This window comes from Giraffa tippelskirchi, chromosome 3, assembly GCF_054371585.1.
Source record: "Giraffa tippelskirchi isolate mGirTip1 chromosome 3, T2T-mGirTip1v1.2.pri, whole genome shotgun sequence".
Taxonomy (NCBI): Eukaryota; Metazoa; Chordata; class Mammalia; order Artiodactyla; family Giraffidae; genus Giraffa; species Giraffa tippelskirchi.
In genome coordinates, this window is record NC_137277.1 from 36,754,088 (window position 1) to 36,766,279 (window position 12,192).

The window sequence follows — 12,192 nt, forward strand, 5'->3', positions numbered from 1 at the left end:
TTAAAAGCACAAATAGCGTTTTTTGTTTGTTTGTTTTTTGTTTTGTTTTAAGAACCAAATCTTCTTAAGCCAGAAGAATGAAAAAGGGTGGATGAGGGAAGAACGGTAGCTTTTTTTTTTTTTTTTTGAGAAATATAAAGTCATATTGATAGTGGTTTGTTTTGGCTTTTTAGTACTTTCTTTTTTTTTTTTTTAAAAGAACAAAAAGCATTCTCATCTCATCTGGGTTTAACATGCTGCTCTTGTGATTTCATTATGTAATTCATTTGCTCTAGAAGGATGTATGTCATGCCTGCTCTCTGCCAAACACTGGTGATGCAATGAATGTTGAGCAAACCCAAGGCCCCCTCACGGAACTTAAAGTCATCGAGAGGAGATAGTTAAACAATTCCATGAATAAATATAAAATGTTAACAGTAGTGAGTGCTGTTCTGGAGAGTACATGGTCGCCTAAGTATTTATAAAAGATTTGACTACACAGGGAGGTCTGTGAAGGTTTTCTGCAATCAGGCTCTCCCTAAAGAGTTAGGCTGATGAAGGACAAGAAAGCCACATACACCCACCTCTACTGGAACGTATGTAACAGAAAAGTCCAAATCCTTCTTTTGTTGGAAGATCTGAATTTTACTTTCTAATAAATTTTCATTGTACAGTATTCTAATTTTATTATGCAAAATCTTTACATCACCCAAGGGACAAGGTGTTAACTAGCTAGGTGGAAACAGTCATGGATATTAAGTCGGGAGGGTTTTTTTGCAAGGGGACTAACTGGAAGTTGGTGGGTGAATATTTTCATGTTTTGATGGGTTTTCCCTGCCCAGATTCATAATAGTGGAGACTTAGTGAGTATTTGAAAGAATGGGGACTCCTTGGTAATCATCTCTAAGGCAGGGCTGTTTCATTGATGATGAAGGGCAAGGATGCCTGAATCCGTTTTTTGGAGTGACTTTTGGTTGCCTTTGAAATCTTTGTGATTCACCACGGGCTTCCTTGTCATAGTTACTAATATTCTAGAATCATAGAGATGGAAGGCACTCTGAAGATCTTTTTGTGAGCACTTCTCTCTCTTTTTGTGAGCACAATCAACCTTCCTTCCTCCTTTACATCTTCTCTCCTTCCCTCCCCACCTTCCTCCCACAATATTTATTGCGATCCCTTATGAGATCCCTTATGTCCAGTTAGAACCTAACATGGAACAACGGACTGATTCCAAATTGGAAAAGGAGTAGGTCAAGGCTGTATATTGTCACCCTGCTTATTTAACTTATATGCATAGTACATCATGTGAAATGCTGGGCTGGATGAAGCACAAGCTGGAATCAAGATTGTTGGGAGAAATATCAATAACCTCAGATACGCAGATGACACCACCCTTATGGCAGAAAGCAAAGAAGAACTAAAGAGCCTCCTGATGAAAGTGAAAGAGGAGAGTGAAAAAGCTGGCTTAAAACTCAACATTCAAAAAATGAAGATCATGGCATCCGGTCCCATCACTTCATGGCAAATAGATGGGGAAACAATGGTTTCTGAACAGAACAATGGCGACTGAACAGAACTTAAGTGCTAGCCATTGAGGACATAAAAGTGAACAAAAACAAGTGTTGAAAAAGGGCCATGGATGTTTGTGTTTTCTTTACAAGGAGCAAATATTTGGGGGACAGTTACTATGGACTGCTGTTCTTTTTATTCTGCATGAGGTTTAAGGAATTTCTCACCATGTAAATCAGTTCAGTTCAGTTCAGTTGCTCAGTTGTGTCCGACTCTGCGACCCCATGAACCACAGCACACCAGGCCTCCCTGTCCATCACCAACTCCTGGAGTTTACCCAAACTCATCTCCATTAAGTCGGTGATGCCATCCAACCATCTCATCCTCTGTCGTCCCCTTCTCCTCCTGCCTTCAGTCTTTCCCCTTATCAGGGTCTTTTCAAATGAGTCAGCTCTTCGCATCAGGTGGCCAAAATATTGGAGTTTCAGCTTCAATATCAGTCCTTCTAATGAACACCCAGGACTGATCTCCTTTAGGATGGACTAGTTGGATCTCCTTGCAGTCCAAGGGACTCTCAAGTGTCTTCTCCAACACCACAGTTCAAAAGCATCAATTCTTCTGTGCTCAGCTTTCTTCACAGTCCAACTCTCACATCCATACATGACCACTGGAAAAACCATAACCTTGACTAGATGGACCTTTGTTGACAAAGTAATATCTCTGCTTTTTAATATGCTGTCTAGGTTGGTCATAACTTTCCCTCCAAGGAGTAAGCGTCTTTTAATTTTATGGCTGCAATCACCATCTGCAGTGATTTTGGAGCCCCCCAAAATAAAGTCAGCTACTGTTTCCACTGTTTCCCCATCTATTTGCCATGAAGTGATGGGACTGGATGCCATGATCTTAGTTTTCTGAATGCTGGGCTTTAAGCCAACTTTTTCACCCTCCTCTTTCACTTTCATCAAGAGGCTCTTTAGTTCTTCTTCTCTTTCTGCCATAAGGGTGGTGTCAGCTGCATATCTGAGGTTACTGATATTTCTCCCTGCAATCTTGATTCCAGCTTGTGCTTCCTCCGGCCCAGCGTTTCTCATGATGTACTCTGCAAATAAGTTAAATAAGCAGGGTGACAATATACAGCTTTGACATACTCCTTTTCCTATTTGGAACCAGTCTGTTGTTCCATGTCCAGTTCTAACTGTTGCTTCCTGACTTGCATACAGATTTCTCAAGAGGCAGGTCAGGTGGTCTAGTATTGCCATCTCTTTCAGAATTTTCCACAATTTATTGTGATCCACACAGTCAGAGACCAAGTAAAAGCAAGATAAGAGGAGAGAAAGGAAAATATCTTTAAATTAAGACAATAATCTGTTAACTTGTTTTAACCATTGATTTTGCTGTTTGGTCTCAGAAAAATGTTAACAAATTTACCTAAGTTATCTTAAGAAAATCCTCTGGTGTACATGCAATAATTTGTAGGTAACAAAGAGTTCTACATTAATTATCAAGTTTATAAAAAGGTCTTTAAGGAAATATTTCAGTTTTATGTTTGAATTATCGAATACTTCCAAACAAAATCTGGGCAAACTGTTATTTTTTTTCTTAACAGCAAGGGCCATTTTACCCATAACGTGTGGACTTCTTAATACACCAGTAGATGGCAGTAGTCTTCAGCCTATGGTTGTTAACAACTCGGACACCTTCAGTTCAGTTCAGTCGCTCAGTTATGTCCGACTCTTTGGGACTCCATGGATTGCAGCATGTCAGGCTTCCCTGTCTATTACCAACACCTGGAGACTGCTCAAACTCATGTCCATTGAGTCGGTGATGCCATCCAACCATCTCATCCTCTGTCATCCCCTTCTCCTCCTGCTTTCAATCTTGCCCAGCATCAGGGTCTTTTCCAATGAGTCGGTTCTTTGCATCAGGTAGCCAAAGTATTGGAGTTTCAGCTGCAGCATCAGTCCTTCCAATGAATATTCAGGACTGATTTCCTTTAGAATTGACTAGTTTGATCACCTTGCAGTCCAAGGGACTCTCAAGAGTCTTCTCCAACACCACAGTTCAAAAGCATCAATTCTTTGGGCTCAACTTTCTTCATGGTCCAACTCTCACATCCACACATGATTACTGAAAACACCATAGCTTTGACTAGATGGACATTTGTAGGCAAAGTAATGTCTCTGCTTTTTAATATGCTGTCTAGTTTTGTCATAGCTTTTCTTCCAAGGAGCAAGCATCTTTTAATTTCATGGCTGCAGCCACCATCTGCAGTGATTTTGGAGCCCCCCAAAATAAAGTCTGTCCCTGTTTCCATTCTTTCCTCATCTATTTGCCATGAAGTGATGGGACCGGATGCCATGATCTTCATTTTTTGAATGTTGAGTTTTAAGCCAGCTTTTTCACTCTCCTCTTTCACTTTCATCAAGAGGCTCTTTAGTTCCTCTTTGCTTTCTGCCATAAGGGTGGTGTCATCTGCGTATCTGAGGTTATTGATATTTCTCCCAACAATCTTGATTCCAGCTTGTGCTTCATCCAGCCCAGCATTTCACATGATGTACTATGCATATAAGTTAAATAAGCAGGGTGACAATATACAGCCTTGACCTACTCTTTTCCCAATTTGGAACCAGTCTGTTGTTCCATGTCCCGTTCTAACTGTTGCTTCTTGACCTGCATACAGATTTCTTAGGAGGCAGGTAAGGTAGTCTGGTATTCCCATCTCTTGAAAAATTTTCCACAGTTTGTTGTGATCTACACAGTCAAAGGCTTTGGTATAATCAATAAAGCGGAAGTGGGTGTTTTCCTGGAATTCTCTTCCTTTTTCTATGATCCAGTGGATGTTGGCAATTTGATCTCTGGTTCCTCTGCCTTTTCTAAATCCAGCTTGAACATCTGGAAGTTCACGGTTCATGAACTGTTGAAGCCTGGCTTGGAGAATTTTGAGCATTACTTTGCTAGCATGTGAGATGAGTGCAATTGTGTGGTAGTTTGAACATTCTTTGGCATTGCCCTTCTTTGGATTGGAATGAAAACTGACCTTTTCCAGTCCTGTGACCACTGCTGAGTTTTCCAAATTTGCTGGCATATTGAGTGCAGCATTTTAACAGCATCATCTTTTAGGATTTGAAATAGGTCAACTGGAATTCCATCACCTCCACTAGCTTTGTTCATAGAGATGCTTCTTAAGGCCCCCTTGACTTCACATTCCAGGATGTCTGGCTCTAGGTCAGTGATCACACCATCATGGTTATCTGGGTCATGAAGATATTTTTTTGTATAGTTCTTCTGTGTATTGTTGCCACCTCTTCTTAATATCTTCTGCTTCTGTTAGATCCTTACCATTTCTGTCCTTTATTGTGCCCATCTTTGCATGAAATGTTCCCTTGGTATCTCTAATTTTCTTGAAGAGATCTCTAGTCTTTCTCATTCTATTGTTTGCCTCTATTTCTTTGCATTGATTACTGAGAATGGCTTTCTTATCTCTCCTTGCTATCCTTTGAAACTCTGCATTCAAATGGGTATATCTTTCCTTTTCTCCTTTGCCTTTCGCTTCTCTTCTTTTCTCAGCTATTTGTAAGGCCTCGTCAGACAACCATTTTGCCTTTTTGCATTTCTTTTTCTTGGGGATGGTCTTGATCACTGCTGTCTGTACAATGTCATGAACCTACCTCCATAGTTCTTCAGGCAGTCTGCCTATCAGATCTAATACCTTGAATCTATTTGTCACTTCCACTGTATAATCATGAGGGATATGATTTAGGTCATACCTGAATGATCTAGTGGTTTTCCCTACTTTCTTCAATTTAAGCCTGAATTTTGCAATAAGGAGTTCATGATCTGAGCTACAGTCAGCTCCTGGTCCTGTTTTTGCTGACTGTATAGAGCTTCTCCATCTTTGGCTGCAAAGAATATAATCAATTTGATTTAGGTATTGACCATCTCTTGATGTCCATATGTAGAGTCTTCTCTTGTGTTGTTGGAAGAAGGTGTTTGCTATGACCAGTGCGTTCTCTTGGCAGAAGTCTGTTAGCCTTTGCCCTGCTTCATTCTGTACTCCAAGGCCAAATTTGCCTGTTACTCCAGGTATCTCTTGACTTCCTGCTTTTGCATTCCAGTCCCCTATGATGAAAAGGACATCTTTTTGGGGTGTTGTTCTAGCAGGTCTTGTAGGTCTTCGTAGAACTGTTCAACTTCAGCTTCTTCAGCATTACTGGTTGGGGCATAGACTTGGTTTACTGTGATATTGAATGGTTTGCCTTGGAAACAAACAGAGATCATTCTGTCATTTTTGAGATTGCACCCAAGTACTGTATTTCGGACTCTTGTTGACTGTGAGGTTTACTCCATTTCTTCTAAGGGATTCTTGCCCACAGTAGTAGATATAAGAGTCATCTGAGTTAAATTCACCCATTCCAGTCCATTTTATTTCACTGATTCCTAAAATGTTGATGTTCACTCTTGCCATCTCCTGTTTGACCACTTCTAATTTACCTTGATTCATGGACCTAACATTCCAGGTTCCTATACAATATTGCTCTTTACGGCATCAGACTTTACTTCTATCACCAGTCACATCAACAACTGGGCATTGTTTTCACTTTGGCGCTGTCTCCTCATTCTTCCTGGAGTTATTTTCCACTCTTCTCCAGTGGCATATTTGGTACCTATTGGGCCTGAGGAGTTCATCTTTCAGTGTCATATCTTTTTGCCTTTTCATACTGTTCATGGGGTTCTCAAGGCAAGAATACTGAAGTGGTTTGCCACTGACACCTTAATACATCTTTATTTTTAGTTAGTAGAGAAATAAGCCTTCAGATTATACAAGAATCACATGGCTTTTCATCATTCCTACCCTGTGAACTAAAAGTCTCCATCTGTGAAAATATGTCCGTGAAATACAGTACAGTTAAATTTTAAAGCAAGTTGCATAGAATTCCCTGTTATTCCAATGATTAGGACTCAGGCACTTTCACTATAGAGGGTGCAGACAATATGTGGACTTTCTTCCTCAATATCTCTGTCTCTTCCTTCCATCCTTCCACAGATACTTGCTGAGCACCCACCATGTTGGTCATTGAAAATATGAGGGGTGAGCAAAGCAGCAATAGTGCAGCCAAGAATCCCCCTGCCAGTATAGGAGATGCAAGAGGCATGGGTTGGGTATCTGGGTTGGGAATATCTCCTGGAAAAGGAAATGGCAGTCCATTCCGGTATTCTTGCCTGAAAAATTCCATGGCCAGAGGAGCCTCTCCGGCTACAGTCCATGGGTCACAAAGAGTCAAACACAACTGAGTGCGTGTACACACACACGCCCCTTGTAGTCCTCTGCAGATGGACAGATATGTAAGTTCCATTTTCTTATTATAACAAAAAATCTAGAAATAACATTTTTATACATGTTCTTGAGCTTCTCTTGGGCAGTGGTTCTCAAAGTATGGTCTGAGCCATGAGAATAAAACTATCTTTATAAATAATATTAAGCTGTTATTTGCCCTTTCTCTTTCATGAATGTACAATGGAGCCTTCCAGAAGCTACATGATGTTGATTTACAACACAAATAAGATATAAGGATTTGGATATTTTTTAATAAGCTAGACAAAGAGATTCAGAAAAATATAACAACACCAAAAACTTATCACTAATTTTTATTTTTTGGCTTGGGAAAATGTGATTGTTTTAACCAAATTTTATTTACATTAATATGAACGGGTCATTAATTTAAATGAATAAATCAATATCTTAAGTCTTTCTCACTTTTACTTTCCAATAAGGTAAATATCAATAGGTATCTTCCGCATAAATGAAATCTCTTTGGTGTCCTCAGTCATTTTGAAGAGTATGATGGAGATCTGGTGCCAAAAATTTCAATAGTCACTGTTGTAGGGTATGTATTCTGCAGTAGGATTGCTGGGTCATATTCAGTTTTGCTATGTGTGTGTGTTCAGTTGCTCAATAGTGTCCACATCTTTGTGACTCCAAGGACTGTAGCCCACCAGGCTCCTCTGTCCGTGGAATTTTCCAGGCAAAAGTACTGGAGCAGGTTGCCATTTCCTACTCCAGGGGATCTTCCCAACCAGGGATCAAACCCACATCTCCTGTGTCTCCTGCATTGGCAAGCGGATTCTTTACCACTATCTGGATGTTGCCAAACTGTTCTCCACAGTGGCTAAAGCTGACCTTTAAAAAAAATCTGTATATAGTTGTTTTTGTTTTCAGGTAAATTTGAAACTGTAAAGAATTATAGACTTGTTATTGAAGTAGGCTAATGATACAATAGAGATTTGATATATGAAATATTGAATATCTTTTCTAAACAACTGTGAGAAATTCAGGGTACTTTTATTTTTAGAGTACTTTAGAGGAAGAAGTTTTTCCTGGCCACTGAGAATAGCATTGTAGAGTGTAAACATTAAATGTATTAGAAGATTATTTTTGTTTGGTGCCTCATGGGAGGTAGATGTGTACAAGTTATGCAAATCACCTTTTTTTTTTATCATCAGGGGAATTTCATTTTTCTTAAATTCTACCTTCTGCTATTTTGGTTAAAACCTAAGCCATGTTCCACTGACCCTCAATTTGTTAAAAAAAATACTGAGGCATCTAATATTAGAAAAGTAATCATTCAAAACCTGTTTGTTCATAGGTCACTTTGTGAAAGTTTATTTTAAGTAATTCAGCTTCAATTTTAAGGTTGTTTGATTGTAGAATATTTAAATTGTGCAAGTCTAGTTGATTTAATACTTTGCATTAAATTTTGGCAATGAGATGTGAGTAAATATATAAACTTTTACAGTTGAAGGACCACGATGCAGCAATATTAATTGGCTGTTTCTTACAATGGTTTTGCAGATAGTGATTTGCACACTCTCGTGGTGGTTGAGTTGGTAAGTCGTGTCTGACTCTGTGACCCCGTGGACTGTAGCCTGCCAGGCTCCTCTGTCCATGGGATTCTCCAGGCAAGAATACTGGAGTGGGTTGCCATTTCCTTCTCCAGGGGATCTTCCCACCCCAGGGATCAAACCCGGGTCTCCTGCATTGCAGGCAGATTCTTTACCAGCTTAGCTACGAGGGAGCACTTTGCACACTCTACTGTAGTGGTAAAATGCAATGTGACCACAATCAGCTGTTACCTGTCTATTTATGTTGGAGGGTTTTCAGCAACCAAGAGTTAATCTAGGTGGGATTTCATTCTGCTGTGTGGCCGTGACAAAGCATGCAGAGAAGGTGGTTGGGCTAGGTTAGAAACTGATGCCTACAATTCAGGAGACATGTTGGAGCAGTCATAACACTGTTGATGCAAAGCGCATCACAAGAACCAATGGAAATTGGTTATGTTTTGTCTGTTGTTAGGAGATTATCCTTTTCTTGGGCTTTAAAATCACTGCAGATGGTGACTGCAGCCATGAAATTAACAAACACTTGCTCCTTGGAAGAAAAGCTGTGACCAACCTAGACATCTTGTTACAAAGCAGGGACATTGCCAATAAAGGTCTGTCTAGTCAAAGCTATAGTTTTTCCAGTAATCATGTGTGAATATGAGAGCTGGTCCATAAAGAAGGCTGAGTGTCAAAGAATTGATGCTTTTGAACTGTGGTGTTGGAGAAGACTCTTGAGAGTCCCTTGGACAGCAAGGAGATCAAGCCAGTCAATCCTAAAGAAAATCCTTCCTGAATATTCATTGGAAAGACCTTATGTGAAGAGCTGATTCATTAGAAAAGACCCTGATGCTGGAAAAGATTGAAGGCATGAGGAGAAGGGGATTTCAGAGGATGAGATGTTTGGATGGCTTGATGGACTGTTGATGTCTACTGTTGATGTCTGCCCTCAACAGAGTGTTAAAAAAATCTCTCTCAAATGAATGCATGAATGTGCGACCCTCCCTACGTCTCATTTTCTCCTATCAGAAAAATGGCTGGACTAGACGAAGTCAGTCTATCATTGACTTGACGGACATAAGTTTGACAAGCTCCAGGAGATGGTGAAGGACAGGGAAGCCTGGCATGCTGAAGTCCATGGGGTTGCAAAGAGTTGGATATAACTGAGCGACTGAACAACAACAAAGGAAATTATCTGGCTACTAGTGGGGCTACCTGAGGGAACTGTTTCTTCAGGTGAGAAGACTTCAGCCTTCAGTCTATATTGTGTCAGTTGCCAGCCTCCCAGCAGGTAATGGTCTGTAGAGTTGTTGATCCAGGCATGAATATGTTTGAAGGTGTAATTCTATAAGGCGGGTCCTTTTGAGGGGAAGATAAACTAAACCTGCTGGTTTTGGCTTTTAAGGTTACTGACTTTATTTGAATCACCTCAAGCAGTAAAGAACTTAGAGGTTGTCTAGTTCAGCCATTTTTCTGATAGAAGAAAATGAGACCTAGGGAGGGTTGCACATTCATGCATTCATTTGAAAGAGATTTTTTAAACACTGTTGTGGGCAGACAGCATGAATAAGTAGGCTGAATGTATGCTTTATCATCCAAACCAGGACACTTTTGAGAGTTAAACAGAGTGCTGTTAATAATTATGCCAAGGCATTAAAGCCAAAATTTTCCTGGGCAAAAATGAATATAGAGTCACCCTGAAATAATCCAAACCCTCAAGGAGCCCAATATCTGATAGGAAAGAGATGTGTAACCATGAGATGGAGATAGTTATGCATTATGATAAGTATAAGAGAAATACTGGAGGAGGATGAGTAGAGACCTCTCGGAAAAAGCAACACCCCAGCTGGGTGCTGAGGAGTGAGTCACAGTTTATCTGGTGGAGAAGGGGGGAAGGGGTGTTCCCAGCAGAAGGAAGAGAATATGCAAAGCCTTAGCACCATTTCATTCCTTTGGGAGTGCTGCAAGCAGTTTCCCATGGTCAGCATGCATGGTGGGAGGACAGCAAGTGCTGAAATGAGGCCGGTAGGGACCAGTTATCAGGGCATTACATGGTGTACAAAGGAGTGTGGATTTTAATTGTGGGCACAAGGGCACCATGGAGGAGTTTTAAGCAGAGCCATGATCTAATCATATTTGTGTTTTAGAAAGTTTACCCTGACAGCAAATGGGAGATGCACTGGGGGAGAAGAGAATAGTCAGGAGGCTTTTGCATTAAGCCAGATGAATGACGGCAAGACCTAGATTAGGCAGCAATGATGAGGATAAGCCTTAATGGGCAGAGTCAAAGACTTTTAAAGAATATTGGCTCAAGTAACTAAAAACTCCAGAGGGTATGCCTGTTTCAAGCATGGCTGCTTGCAGGAGCTCAAACAATGCCATTAGCATCTGGACTCTCTTCTTAGCTCAGCATCCTTCATGACGGGTTCTCTCTTGAGAACTTATATCCCTTCAGCTTCAGATCCAGTGAGAGAGGACACCTGCCTTGGTACTCAATGCATCAACCAATCAGTCACTGGGGCCAAGGGAATGAGAGCTTCTGATTGCCCAGACTGGGTCACATGCTCCAGCCCATGTTAGGGATGAGACTACACAAACTGCACCAACAGAGAGAAGAAAAATAAGTGGATCCAATGGGAAAATCAGGAGCTTTTTCTGGAGTGGAGTGCATATTGGGGAGGTGAAGAACACCTACCAGGGAGGCGGAGTTGGACTGACCCCCAGGAAATTGCTCTGACCTCAGTCCATTGGCCACACAGCAAGGTCGGGGAAAGGTCATCCTTAGTCAGGAGGTAGTCATCCTCTTTCTCTTAATTTCCATGGAGGAGGAGGAGAAGAGAGGGACTAACTTGACTGAATTGACTCTAAGAGATTTGCTGAGCATAGGGATGAAGTTATTTTATCTCAAAAGGGAGAGATGAGAGGGAATTCCCTGGCAGTCCAGTGGTTCTCCAGGCTTCCATTGCAGGGGCATGGGTTCCATCCCTGGTCAGAGAACTAAGATCGCACATGCCACATGTCGTGGCAAAAAAAAGGGGAAATGGCTCCAACCCTCTCTCTGGCCTAAAGCGTAGGCCCTACAACCTTCTTGTCTTTGGAATTATTTCAACATAAATTGCAAACACCAGTGTGCCTCCCCTAACTACTTCAGTGTGCATATCATTATAGAGTTCAATATTTGTTTACAGTTTTTTAAAATTTTTATTTATTTATTTTTGATTGCACTGGGTCTTAATTTCTGCATGCAGGCTTTCTCTAGTTGTGTCGAGCGGGGGCTGCTCTCTAGTTGCAGTGCACAGGCTTCTCATTGTGGTGGCTTCTCATTGTGGTGGCTTCTCATTGCAGAGCGCAGGCTCTAGGGCCCTCGCGCTTTAGTAGTTGTGGCAAATGGGCTTGGTTTCCCTGCAACATGTGCAATCTTCCCCAATTAGGGACCAAACCCATGTCCCCTGCCTTGGCAGCAAGATTCTTAACCACTGGACCATCAGGGAAGTCCCAGTTTTTCTTTTAAGGTAAAATTTACTTAGGTTGAAATGCAAAAATCTGAAGTGTGTATTCACTGAGTTTTGAAAATGCATACACCTGTGTAAACCACACCTGGCGGACTTTTTATTACCATAGAGTGAACAGAAAAGTCCATTACCTTCAGATTTTATCTGAGGGCAGGGAAGAATGACCCCATCAGAGTGGGTTTCAAGGAAGAGCAAGGCCAAGGAGGTGGAAGGAGGAGGATGAAGCCCTTCTCTGATAACCGTCCCACTAGGCCTGCCTGTTCAAGGTTGTCATTACACTGCACAGTGATCCCTTAGAACATAACATAAAGTAATG

The 12,192-nt window shown here is 41.1% G+C and overlaps 1 long non-coding RNA gene across 2 annotated transcripts in view; it reads left to right on the plus strand.

The window, feature by feature from the left end:
- The window catches only part of LOC145541735 (uncharacterized), a 68,030-nt gene that overhangs the window by 1,152 nt on the left and 54,686 nt on the right, over positions 1-12,192 (plus strand). The gene's annotated exons all lie outside the window — the stretch shown is intronic.